Below are 13,265 nucleotides of genomic sequence, written 5' to 3' on the forward strand. Positions count from 1 at the left end.
TGCCTCCTTTAGTAATCAGAGTTGGCTAGTCCCAGGCCCTACAACCATTAAGGGGAAAGCCACCCAGTTACACTGGTGTAAACTGTTATGGCCCCTGGTAACCACAGGTGTTAGCTCCCAATCAGACCTGCTGGGAAATCGCAGTGAAGTGCAGAGGGACTGTAAGCCTAAATCTGCGCTCTGAAGAGAGAGAGATGCAGGTCTTTACCCCAAGAGAAGTGATAGCTGAGAAGACTAAAATCTTAAGTGTGTGCCCTCAAGGAAGATCAGTTAACCCAGAAACTGTGACATAGCTATAATACAATAGACTGACACAAATAAGAATACATTTTAGTCAAGTCCATGAATTCCAGTAAATCACATCCTCTTCTACTGACAAGTCTAAAACCAACCAGCAAGGACTTATGCCTACTTGTGTTTAATTTTAGTCTGCAATGTGAGGTCCAAACATTATAAGTCAATTTAAGACTTTTGTTTCAACCAAGCAAAGATGTAGACTTGAATTTATTTGAAACATTTCTGACCTAACAAAAGTCAACATGAAATGTTAGAAAATAATGAGCCTCAAAAGGATTTGGATTACTTTCATTCCACAATTTCAGATGATGAAAAACAAATTTACTGAGATAGAAGTTTTAGATACTAATGTAATATAAATAGAAAGATGGACTAGATAAAACCAGCTGAACACTAGTCTGTCCTCAAGACCTAACAGGAACATAACAACATGCTTTAGAATATGTTGCAATGACTTTTGGCAGATATGCTGTACTCAATTCCATAGCACAGAAAATCATTGACTCTGACTGACCATTTAATACATTTCTGAAAGAGCATCTTTAAGGGATTTATTAATTATTTTATTTTATTTATTAAAAAATGGTCAGCATGGCAGTTGGAACTATGCTAAGTAAGTTCAGCTGAGGTAAATAACTTAAAAGTTAAGCAAAAATGTTTGCTGTAGACTTAATTCTACCAGAGAGTAATCTCTGATTTTTTTCGTATTAGTTCTCTTTTGTCCTCAGTGATATTTCATTAAAATACAATTGGACACAGTGCTTGTAAAAAGACATTAACATTTTGCACAGGGCTTGAAATAATTTTGTTTAAAATCCAAATTCATAAAAAATAACACAGTGACTTTTAGTACCAACCATAGACACCATGTGAAGAAAAGAAAATAGACACAAATACATGTATTTATGTAGAAGTGAAATATTATGTCATATAGCTTTTAATTATGATACCTTTGTTTACTTTCAATGTATTGGCATTGTGGAATAATTGTATAAAAGTGGGTATCATGAAAGTAAGTTCAGTATTGGATTGGCAGGTGAAGTCTCTGACCTAGTGGTAATCTGGCAGAGTCACACAAGTTCAGTCATGATAGCCAATTTGCCTTCTAGAAGCCATTACACATAAAATCCTGGATTTATAGACTTTAAAATACAAAATAGAAAATCATTAATGTCCCCACTGTACTGAGCCTCTACAACAGAAATTAATGCTTTCTGATGTTTATCTGAAGGACGATGGCTCCATGTGTAAGTACTGGACACAAAGGATCATGGTTCTTTTCTCTATCCTTTCAGCTACCTTTCCTGACTAAAGCTGAATACAGGGATTTTTTTTTTAGGAAATCACACCTCACCATTTTTTCTGGATAACAGTCAGTGTTTTTCCCCTCTGATGAAGAGAGTTTGGAACTTCAGCTACCTGGGAATTGAAAGCCCATTGTGAAGCAATACAATGCTTAATTTATATGTCAGCTAGATGGACAAACACTCCTGATCTAAGAGAAAATCTGCCTCTGCTGGTGACTCATATCTTGATTCAGACAGGATATAAAGGATATAGGATATATTTTCAGTATATACAGGATATATTGATACAGGCTGTATTTTCAGGATATACACATAAATTTTAAAATAGTGTCAATGCATTCAAGTCACAATGATAGTAATGGCCAGTATGACTCAAGCTTTCATTTGGTATCTTACAAGACACTATTTAGGGATAAATACCATGAAAATGGTGTGTTAGGTGTAGTTAGTTTGTCAGGCCTAAAAGGAAATGCTGACACAGAATACTGAACCCTTCGCCAGCTGGTACCAGTGGGTCCCTTTGTCACATTCTCTCCCTCCAATCTAGCTGTGAACACCAAGTTCAGGATACCCAGCCTCTCTATTTGTTTGAAAAGTAATCTGTGTTTTCCCTGTCATGATGCCGAATGGGGTCATATCTCCACTCTGTTTCCTACATTCTATTTTCTGCTGCATTGTAGTCCATATTATGGAAAAGATTTAGGAATGCTCTGAGTGCCATATCTGCCCAATGCTCCTTTCTTAGCCAGCCTATCTGGTCTGCTTTATTGGAACACCACAGAGGTCTCTCATCATGGAAGTCCCTTTAGCTTACTTTCTGCTTCTTCTGAACTCCTGCTGCCTCAGTCTGTCTACTTTAAATAGGCAAGGGAAAAGGCTGAGATTTTCCTCTCCACTGACTTCCTTTTTCTGGGTTTCCATCTTCTATAATATATGCAATCACAATCTTTCATAAACAGGATGTGTTTATTAAAAGAAATAGTTATAACTACACCCACAAATAAAACAGATTTTCACACAGCTTGAGTTCTAACTTTTCCTCCCTTGTTTACCAGGGAGCACATCCTGTTTGGAACTGTAACCACTGCAGAGACATCTAGTGGCTGAAAAATATCCTGCAAGTTCAGTTACTTCTATGTCAGAACAGCTCTCGTTACTTCATTTGCAAGCTGTGACGTGGTCAGCACTATTTGAAAGGTAGACCCCAGGGTCTCGATGGGCACCTGAAAATGGAAGAACACACAGTTAATGACCACATTGAAAAGTTTGGTTTTAAGTGATTTGCCTGTACCACATGGAACTCTGTGGCAGAACAGAACCTAGTTAGTTCTCCAGATGCATGAACTGCCTTAAACTACTGAGAACCATCTTTTCTCCTCCTGATCCCCTGCTCATTCACTAATGCAACAAACAACTCCTGATCCTGGCACCACCTCATCTGTGTCCTCACAAAGTTGTAGGACCTCCTCATCAACCTCTTCTGGCACGGCCAAGATGCCATCACTTCTCCCAGCGAGAGTGAAATTGACTGGGGGAGGGGGGCTGCGACTGTCGTGCCTATTTCCAGTCCCTTCTCAGATTATGTCTCTGGTTACGATCCCACTGGCAGCATCCATCTACTCATTAGAACACATTTGATGGAGCAGTGGATGCTGTCGTGGTGATGTCTCCGCTTGGATGTCCCTCTTTGTTCCCCGCTATTCACATTTGGCCTTCATGTCCTACCCTTGTTTTTTCATTGTTGTCCCCCACAATATACTTGTGACCTGGGCTCCACCGGGCACCTTCCACTCAGTTGAGGAGGCGTCCTTTAGCGCTATCTCTCTCTCCCTTCACTAGTAGGTATGTTGGGTTAAATTTGGAAGTGTTCTAATTAAAAGTTAAAAAGATGTGGGAAAAAAGAAACTGTTCTAACCAAGTAGGCAACAAAAAATATGTATTTAGAATTGTTGAGGCCCTCAACATTGTTCAAATACACCTTATTTATAGGAAGAGTTTTATGTTTTCTGTTTGGCTTTCTTTTTTTTTATTCAAATGACCCAGGATATAGTACAGGTTTTCTCAAACTGATAGGTTGGGACTCCTCAAGGGCGTCACGAGGTTTATGTAGATGGTCATGTCAGCCTCCACACCCCAAACTCCACTTTGTTGCATCATTTATAATGATGTTAAAATATATAAAAATGTGCTTTAATTTATAGGAGAGGTCACAACCAGAGGCTTGAAGGAGTCACCAGTACAAAAGTTTTCGAGAACCATTGGTTATAGTAATATGCGAGACCCTCGGGCGTCTGACCTTTCAGAATAGTGCTGACCACGTCACAGCTTGCAAATGAAGTAAACGAGAGCTCTGTCTGAACATAGACAAGTCATATATAATTGCTAAGAGTACTGTTTGGCGTAACACTTCTGACCTTAATATCCCAATGCCTCAGCTCCTCATCTGTAAAAGGGGGTTATCCCCCCCACTTCACCTACCTGGGATGCGGTGAAAGCAAATTAATCTTTGTGAAGCACTTAGATACTGTACGGATGAGTGGCATAGAAAAGTCCATGAAGTAATTAATAATTCTGTCTTCACAGCAGGTATTGTATATTGTAAATAAGCTCTGGGCCACAAATTGAATAATGAGAAAACAAAATATTGAATAGCTGCTTATTTGATGAGCTCTGTGCACTAAGTGAGATGGGGATACTGTGGAACAAATTGTATATGATCATGTAATTAAAGACAGTATCATAATGCATACATACCAAGGGGTTGAACTAAGGTTGAACCTGAAACCTTAATTGTGTCTTTTCCTAACTTTTGAGTTTTTGACTTTGCAAATTTAATGTCCTTTTAACATATTTTTGTGTATAACATTATATATATGTTACAGTTTTCTTGTATTGTTTAAGTGCTGGCAAAGGTGTTTCAGAAGAGGGACCTGACTATATGTGTGCCAAATAAGCAGAAATATGTTGTTTATTTTATATTATTTAATAGTCATCTCTTATTTATTAATTGTGTTTTTTTGACATTTTTTATAGACTTTTTAAACTTCAAAGTTATCTTCAATTACATTGTTAATTGTGTCATGGCCAAAGACAAATATTTCTTTTTTGGGCCACTAATAACTTTCCCTAATAGTTTATCAGCATTACGTATCAGAGGGAACAAGTGCTGATCAGAAGAGGGTCATGACATTTACCATTGGATTTGGGACAAATAAAGTTCCTTCATCCTAAACTTTAGCAGCCATGTACAGCAGCTTCTGTATTAACTAACAGCCAGTTATAGCAATAGTGACATATGACTGGATGTGTCATCAGTTCAGTAAACAGAGAGAATATACTATTGCAAGTGCCACATTTATTTTTACTGATTTGTACAGCCCCTTTTGTACACCTCCAGCACTTTACTGAATGTCAAGATAGAGAGCCAGATCCTCAGCTAGTAGGAATCAGCATAGTTCCTTTAAAGTCAGTGGAACTATACTACTTATCACAAAAGCTGATTATTAATTACAATTATAATTATTTATATTACAGTAGTGCCAAGAACAGGGTCTCACTATGTTAGGAACTGCACAAACACAGCATAATAGACATTCCCTGCCTTGAACAGCTTTCAGTCTAAATGGACAATACAGACTGTAGGGGAAAATGATAGAACATACAAGTAGAGTGAACAATGTTGTGATCTGCAAATGTAATTTCTACAAAGTTTTGTAGGGGGAGAGGGGATGAAGGGAGCAGGGATATCTTCTGAGTCTTAAATATTGTTTTGGGTAGAGATTTGTTAAGAGGTGATCAGCTATATGGAAATAAAAGGAAGGGTTAGGGACCATAGAAAGAAAGTGGGATAAGGGGAATAGAACAGGGGAGAAGAGGGAGGTAAAGAAAGAGGGGAACACAGAAATTGGATAGATTGAGGGAGGGCATTGGAGCAAACAGCCAATTAGCACAGGGAAGAGAAAGTCCAAACCCTGCACTGTTCTTGTACTGGAAGGAATGGGAATCATGTCCCATCTTTCCTTTTACTTCCTCCTGTCTGCCTAATACTGCAGAACCTGCTGAAGCTGTCTGCTCAGAGACTCAGAGACTTTAAGGCCAGCAGGGACCATCAGGATAATCTAGTTTGACCTCTTGCACATCGCCGGCCACAGAACCTCACCCACTCACTCCTGCAAATAGACCCCTAACCTCTGGCTGAGCTACAGAAGTCCTTCAATCATGATGTAAAGACTGCAAGTTACAGAGAATCCAACATTTACTCTAGTTTAAACCAACAAGTGACACGTGCCCCATGCTACAGATGAAGGTGAAAACCCCCAGGGTCTCTGCCAATCTGACGTGGGGGAAAATTCCTTCCCAACCTCGAATATGGTGGTCAGTTGGAGCCTGAGCATGTTGGCAAGACCCAGCAGCCAGACACTTGGGAAAGAATTCTCTGCAGTAACTCAGGGCACTCCCCACAGAGTGCCCCAGCTCCAACCATTGGGGTATTTGCTACTAACAGTCGCAGATGGGGCATATGCCATTGCAGGCAGTCTCTTCATACCATCCCCTCAATAAACGTATCAAACTTGTTTTTAAAACAAGTTAGTTTTTTGCCTCTGTTGCTCCCCTTGGAATGCGGTTGCAGAATGTCACTCTTCTGATGGTTAGAAACCTTTCTCTAATTTAAATCTCCTGCTGGCTTCTTTCTCTGGCCCTCAGGTTTGGCCCCTTCCTGGAATTCCTTTCTTCTCCAGGTGAAAGTGGGATGCCTCATTGTGAATTTAGTGCCCCCAGAGGTAAGGGGGGCTCATTCCTGCACAGTTTGGGATGCAGGAGGCTTGAAGGGGGAAGTGTGGCTGCAGGTTGGTCCCATCTACCCCCAATGCTGTAGTACCTGCTGAGTCTTCTTTAGTGCTTTAGCTGAGATTCTGGCCCTCAGGCAGTAAACTCCTCATCCATTAATTCAAGGTAAAGATTATGTTGCCAAAATCTATGTTAAAACACACTCTTTGGTTAGAAGGGCAATGTAGTGCACAATTATTTGTATATGTCCTAACAGCAGGGAGTATCAACTTCAAGGAGTAGCATGAAGGACACTTACTTCTTTAGGGCCAAATCTCACCTCATGATTCATGGCCTTCTGGACCTCTGTGGTCTTCCTGGGCTCCATAGCTTATCAAGATAACATGGAATTCTGAAGTACTTCCCCTCCTGCATATCAATGGTTGTAGAGTACCTATGGGGCCATCCAGCCTGCCTGAACTTCCTCACAGAAGTTGCCTTTCAACTGCTATATATAGTATTGGAGGCTCCAGAGACAACAGGGGAGGAAATGCCTTCTTGACATTCCAAAAGGATGTTGAGGACAGGTTCTTCACAACTAAGTGATTGCCAGGAAGACTTAACTGCTCAGCAGAAGGTGAGGCATGTGTCCGTGACTGATGTCTATGAAATTGAGTTGTCATCTGGAGAGAGGATAAGCTTCCATTGTGGATAAATGGAAAAGGAGGCAGTGGGAAGAGTGAGATCCCTCCTACAAAGCATCACAATCTTCTTCCATACAAAGAAAAAGCTGAGCTTGCATCTCTGTTTTTCATTTACCCTCTCTGCAGGAGCTCCTGTCCTGACCCCCTTCCGCTTGAGATGCTCCATAGGTCCTAATTATGAAATGGACATGGAACCCTCTCTGATCTCCCAGCACTACATTCTACACTGGGTGTGTTTGTCTTCAGGGTTGGTCTGCCAAGTTTGAAGTTAGGTTATGAGGCAGAAAGGGTCTAGAAGAATTTGGCTCTTGGTTTGTAAAAAGTTAATTCAAATGTGAAATCAAGAGCAAATAGTTAGAGATGAAAATATAGCAAATTCCTCATCTCCCCACGTGTACTGCAAACACACACAGTAATACAAAAATAAATAAAACAGCCCAAGTTTTAGAGAGAGAGAGTTCAATTTTCAGATCTTTAATCTGATTGAATAAGAAAACACAAATTAGGAAGATTGGGTTGAAGTATTTTGGAGAAAGATACATTTAATCTGAAATAGATACACTTGTGTGCGACTACTGAGTAAAACTTCCAAGAACTCTTCCTGTATTAATAAAAGTGGCTGTTGTTGGCAATTGGAGCATGTGGTGGGAAAGGACTGTTGTCAATGTAAATGGTGGTTACTGGAGAAGGGCTGTCATCGAGATAAAAATGAGGTGAAAAGGCTTCAGTTAGTGAAAAATGACATTGGTTCAATGGATTTGTTTCAGCGTAAGAGCTGGAGGAGGAGGGAGACCTAACTGTCCAAACACTCTTATTAAACAGGGTGGTTTATAAGATATGCTTATGGTCCCCTGTGAATATTGAAAAGGGCTCAAATAATACTGTTAAACTAATCCATGAAAGTCAATGCGAACACTTAGAAATCAGACCCTGAGAGCCACAGTTTACTGGCCTAGCTGCATGAGCACAATTCCTCTGTCTGCTGCATACAGATCTAGGGCAGCATATAGCTCTGAGATCTCATATTTTGTGCATTGCTAGTATATATATTCTATTTCATGGTTTGTCACAGACTTAGGTACACTGAGACTGGAAAAATTACAGCATGCATAGAAGTTGAATGAACATCTGAAAATAGGCATAAGTAGATTTGGATGGCTGAGAGAGTTAGTAATGGGAGCGAGTATCTAGACCAGTGGTCCCCAATGTGGTGCCTGAGAATGCCATGGCACACACCGAGGCATCTATGTGCACCTGCCTACTGACAAGGGAGCATGCCGCTGCCAAGGAAGTGGCAACATCAAGAAGCGTCACCGCCGAAATGCTGCTGCTTGATAACACTTCTTGGCGTTGCCGCTTCTCGGCGGTATTTCAGCAGCTGCTTGTCCAGCGGCTGTGCTCCTCAGTGGCATTTTGGTGGCTAGTCGTCAGGCGCCCGCCAGACTGAAAGGTTGGGGACCACTGACCTAGACCATTAGTTTGAATCCCACCCAGGTAAGAGGTGACTGCTACTTAGTTACTATTATTCAATGGCCCCCACTATATAACACATTCCTGGTTGACACAAGCACAGATGTAACACCGACAGACCCTGGTTGTTGGAGGGTGGGACTGAACTTGGGACTTTTGGAGCTTAGTGCATAAGCCTCTACTGCAAAAGCTAAAAACCAACTGACTCTTAGCAAAGGCTGTAGAACAGACTCATTTAACACTCTTTAAGTATTCTCGGTGCCACTAGATGGGACAGAACACCACAACCAGAAGGAGTGTGGGTTACACAGACATGGAAAATCCATTGAGGACTAAATGAGATTAGAGCTGAACTACCTCTGGCCTAGCTCATATTAGTGGGGCAGTGTGGGGAAGGCTGTATTGCCACTGCTTGTGCTATATCTGCTTGGTGGAAAACAGGAATTCACTGTTCAGGACTATCTGTTTAGCACTTTTCATAAACATTAAATTCACTGGAAGAATAAAAGGCAGCCAAAATCTAATTGCTAAGATATGCATAGTTCACTGCCTATATAGCACAATTGACGGGGTGGGACATTTTAAAAAAGTAATTGCAGTCATTGAACTGTAGTAAGCTGCATGAAAAACTGTCCTGCATCAATGAAGAGAGGCTTGCAGACAGATTCCAGTACCTGTACCATAGTGTGAATAACTAATATGTGTTATGTCAGGATGGGGTATAAAATTCTTGTTGATATGGATGCATACTGTTCGGCTATGTCTTCACTACCCACCGTATTGGCCGGTAGCAATCGATTTTTCAGGGATCGATATATCGCGTCTCATCTAGACGCGATATATCGATCCCCGAACGTGCTCCTGTCGACTCCGGCACTCCACCAACGTGAACGGTTGTAGCAGAGTTAACAGGGGGAGCCTCGGATATCGATCCTGCGCTGTGAGGACGGTAGGTAAATCAGATCGATCCCCTCCCCTAGTGTAGACCAACCCCCAGTCCTTTCAATACAAAACAGGAATTACACATGGATGTAAAGGAACAGAAGGGCCTCTCTCTGAGCCTTTGTTAATTTTCTCACATTCTAAATGCCTCCTATCTACTGTGACTGTCTGCTCTGGACACCCAGAACTATAAGACACTGTGTTATTTCTCTGCCTCCACAGAAGTGAACTTTTCTGGAGATTGGACTGTGAGTCAGTTCCCTGCCCCATCAGCCTGTCTGTTTCACCAGCAAACTCCTTGAGTCTCTGTCATTCTAAACCTTGCGTTGTGGGTAACACTCAATGAACCCAGTTTCCGAGTTCCCCAGAGACATCTCCCTGCAGTGTCCAGTCCCTCTCACTGAACACTTACAGAAATTATTAAGTTCACTGTCTCCAAAGAAACGTTGTACTCTTCAGCCTGATAGGTTAGCTGAAGACTCACACTTTCAGCAATACAATGGCACTGAGTTGGCAGTAAAACTAAGAATACCTTTATTAATGAAGAACGTAGATTAAGTGATATTAAGAAAGAGTAAGAGACAGGTATGCTTACAAACAAAACAAAACACACTTTCTAGTGACTATAATAGTGACTATAACTTAATTTTAGCACGTTACAATCTTTGTCTAAGCAGGTTACTCACTTTCACCAAGTTATCAGCAACTCCAGACATTTAGGTAGGAGGATCCACTTTTCAGATGCTCTGAGGATGCTGTTCCCTAGGTCCCCTAAGAGATGGATAACTAAAATGTCTTTTTGCTTCCCTTATAGTATCTAAAGCGTCTGGCTTAGGAGCCAGGAAGATTTCCTGTGGTTCAGACTCTGCCCTTTGGAATGATCTCTAAACTGTCTTCTCCCTCTCTTGTTAGTTTGATGGCTTTGTGTAACTTATATGTAAATGTACTTTTATTGTCCTCTGCCTGTAATCAAGCTGGTCATTCAAGTAAGTACGCATACTTTTATCTAGAGCAGGTTGAGTTTATGCACTGCCTACCAAACACGTTTTAAGAACGTATTTCCAGCACAAGTATAAACTCTTTGTACACAACCCATCCATACACCATGCAATGATTTATGGGCCCAGCGTGTCTCCAATTTACATCAGATACTGAATATGACACCTTTTATACACATAGTATTACAACAATGTATTGAGGGTATGCGATGCTGTGTATAAGAAAGATGAGCATTTGTATCATTATTGCTACCTCTGTTATATAACTGCAACAAATCTTGGACAAAGTATGTCATATAAGGTGTCAATGGAAAAGTTACACCCTATCAAATATAGTTTTCCTGATTAAATCCATGTGTCATATTTGTACGTAAAGTTATGAATATTGGCCATGGACTTTTATCTTATACATGTGTTGTATTTCTCGGTGATGGGATTTACATCAAGGCTAGACAGCTATGTGCTGATGGCCCATTAAAGACACTTCACTTTAACAATGGGCCGTAGAAGAAACTCCCATCCCACTGAATAAGCTCTCCTGTACAGGGCTGTCCAGAGGGGCAGGCAAGTGGGGCAATTTGCCCCAAGCCCCAGGCCGTGCAGGGGCCCCATGAGCCCTGGCTCAGTGGTGGTCTGGGTCTTCAGCTGGCATTTTGGTGGCGGGGGGCCCTTCAGTGCTGCTGAAGACGCAGAGTGACTAAAGGGCCCCCTGCCACCTAAATGTACAAGCGCTGCAGCTCCCCTGCTTTGCCCCAGGCCCCCTGAATCCTCTGGGTGGCCCTATGTGGATGCCTCAGAAAGAATACGGACAATGTCTGCATCTGTGAGTCATCAAAGCATGTAAGGTCACGTGATATGTTCATGTGATCCTGTACTCCATATTGGGCCAGTAATTTTCCATGCACATGGGCTTTGTTTGGGACAGTATATTTCCATGCACATGGAAGAAGATATAAAAAAGGCGCCTGAGAAATCTCCAGTTTGTCTTCATTTCTGCTTCATTTCTCTGGACTGGATTTCTAACAAGGAAGGTCTAAACAAGGACTGATAACCCCAAATATGTTTGGGTAATTCCAGAGAGACTTTTGCAAGCTAGCTTTACTGCTTCAAACCTTATACAAGAACTCTGAAATCACTTGTTTGTATATGATCTCTTAACCATCTATATCTCTCTTCTTTTCTTTTATTATTAAACATTTTGTTTTTAGTTACTGAAGGATTGGCATCAGCATGATTATTGGATAAGATCTGAGTCATATATAGACTGGCTAAATGGTTGATTTTTTGGGTTTTTTAGTAACCACTCATCATCAAGTCCAGTGTCCGGCTGGTGAGCCAAGGGCTGGAATGCCTAAGGGAACTGCTTATTTGATTTCTTTTTACTGGCTTGATGTAGTCTTATGATAGAATACTCACCAGTTTGGGGTGAGTCTGCCCCATTTCTCAGCAGTCTATCTTGAATTTGGCATCCTTAGCTGTGACCCACTGAGGCATGGTGACAGTGTGTCAGGCCTGATGTGAGTTATAGTATGGTGGGCCCTCTGCCAGTTGGCATTGAGCGGCTTCCAGGATCACATACCACATAAATCATTACACTATCTAATCTTGATTTAATTTGTGTCAGCTCACACTGGAAACAAAACTCTTGCAATAAGGGGCTATGTTGTCCTCTGTGAACAGAACATGTTCAGTCTTGAAGGTCTCTCCATAAATGTATCAGGGTGAGGAGGAAGCCCAGGTGTAGATAGACCCCACAAAACTGACAGGAAGGTTTGGAGATCCATGGAAGTCCTGTTCCTTCTCTCTGCCTCCCAGCTGCCACTGCTCCTCAGGACAGTATGGCTCCTACTGCTACTACAAATATGTTTCTATGTGACATTTCCCTGTTTTAGGTTGGGAGGGTTTCATTATGTACTGAAATTACTCTACTACTACTGGGACAGTGTCATAATATTTGGTCAATCCTTTTGGGGTTGTTGTTGTTGGTGAAGACAACAACATGTTGAGACATTACCCTCCTAGCTCTTCATCTCCAGCCTGCTGCTTCCATGCCCAGGGACCTGTCTCCACTGTGCATCCATAAAGAGGTGTCTGCTAGGTTAAGGCAAGTGAGGTGGGGAGGGTGCAATGGAGTAATTCCATGGAGGCTGTATTTCCCAGTTTTTGATCCTGCAAGCTGAGATTCATTAAGTCTGTCCTCCCATTCCAATGTTTGAAGTATAGGGAACAACTAAGTTATAGGCATGGGTAAATAAATTTTGATCTGATGAGATCTTAACAAAACCCTTTTTATGATTATTTGTAGGGTGATACCAGAGTGCTAGGTAACTCGTAAACTCACTAGATTCTTTTGCTGTTTATTGGTGACATGCATTCACATTATCGTTATAGCAAAAAATTACTCATTAACACACAGCCTCAGGGAATAAGTAATAGCCAAGATATTTGTAGTATACCTCAGGTGCCCTTGTGCTTCAGTTTTTTTCATATGGATTTATTAACTAGATTAACATAGGATATGTGAAAATTATGAGAAAATACCTGTGAACTTTTCAGAGTACAGCTTCCAATTTAAAGCAATTATTGGTCAGAGAGAAGCAGTGATTTTGGGAAGAATGGCAAATTGGTCAGAGACAGAAAGTAGGATATAAAGTCTCTTGTGAGTTTTCAAAAACAATTTCTGTTGCTGATGGTGGTGATGACGTTTTAAAAAGTAACAACAGCACAAACCACAAGCAAGTTCCAGCAAACTCTTAAAGTTAATGTATCGTAAATACAGT

Source organism: Chelonoidis abingdonii, chromosome 3, assembly GCF_003597395.2.
Source record: "Chelonoidis abingdonii isolate Lonesome George chromosome 3, CheloAbing_2.0, whole genome shotgun sequence".
Lineage (NCBI taxonomy): Eukaryota > Metazoa > Chordata > Testudines > Testudinidae > Chelonoidis > Chelonoidis abingdonii.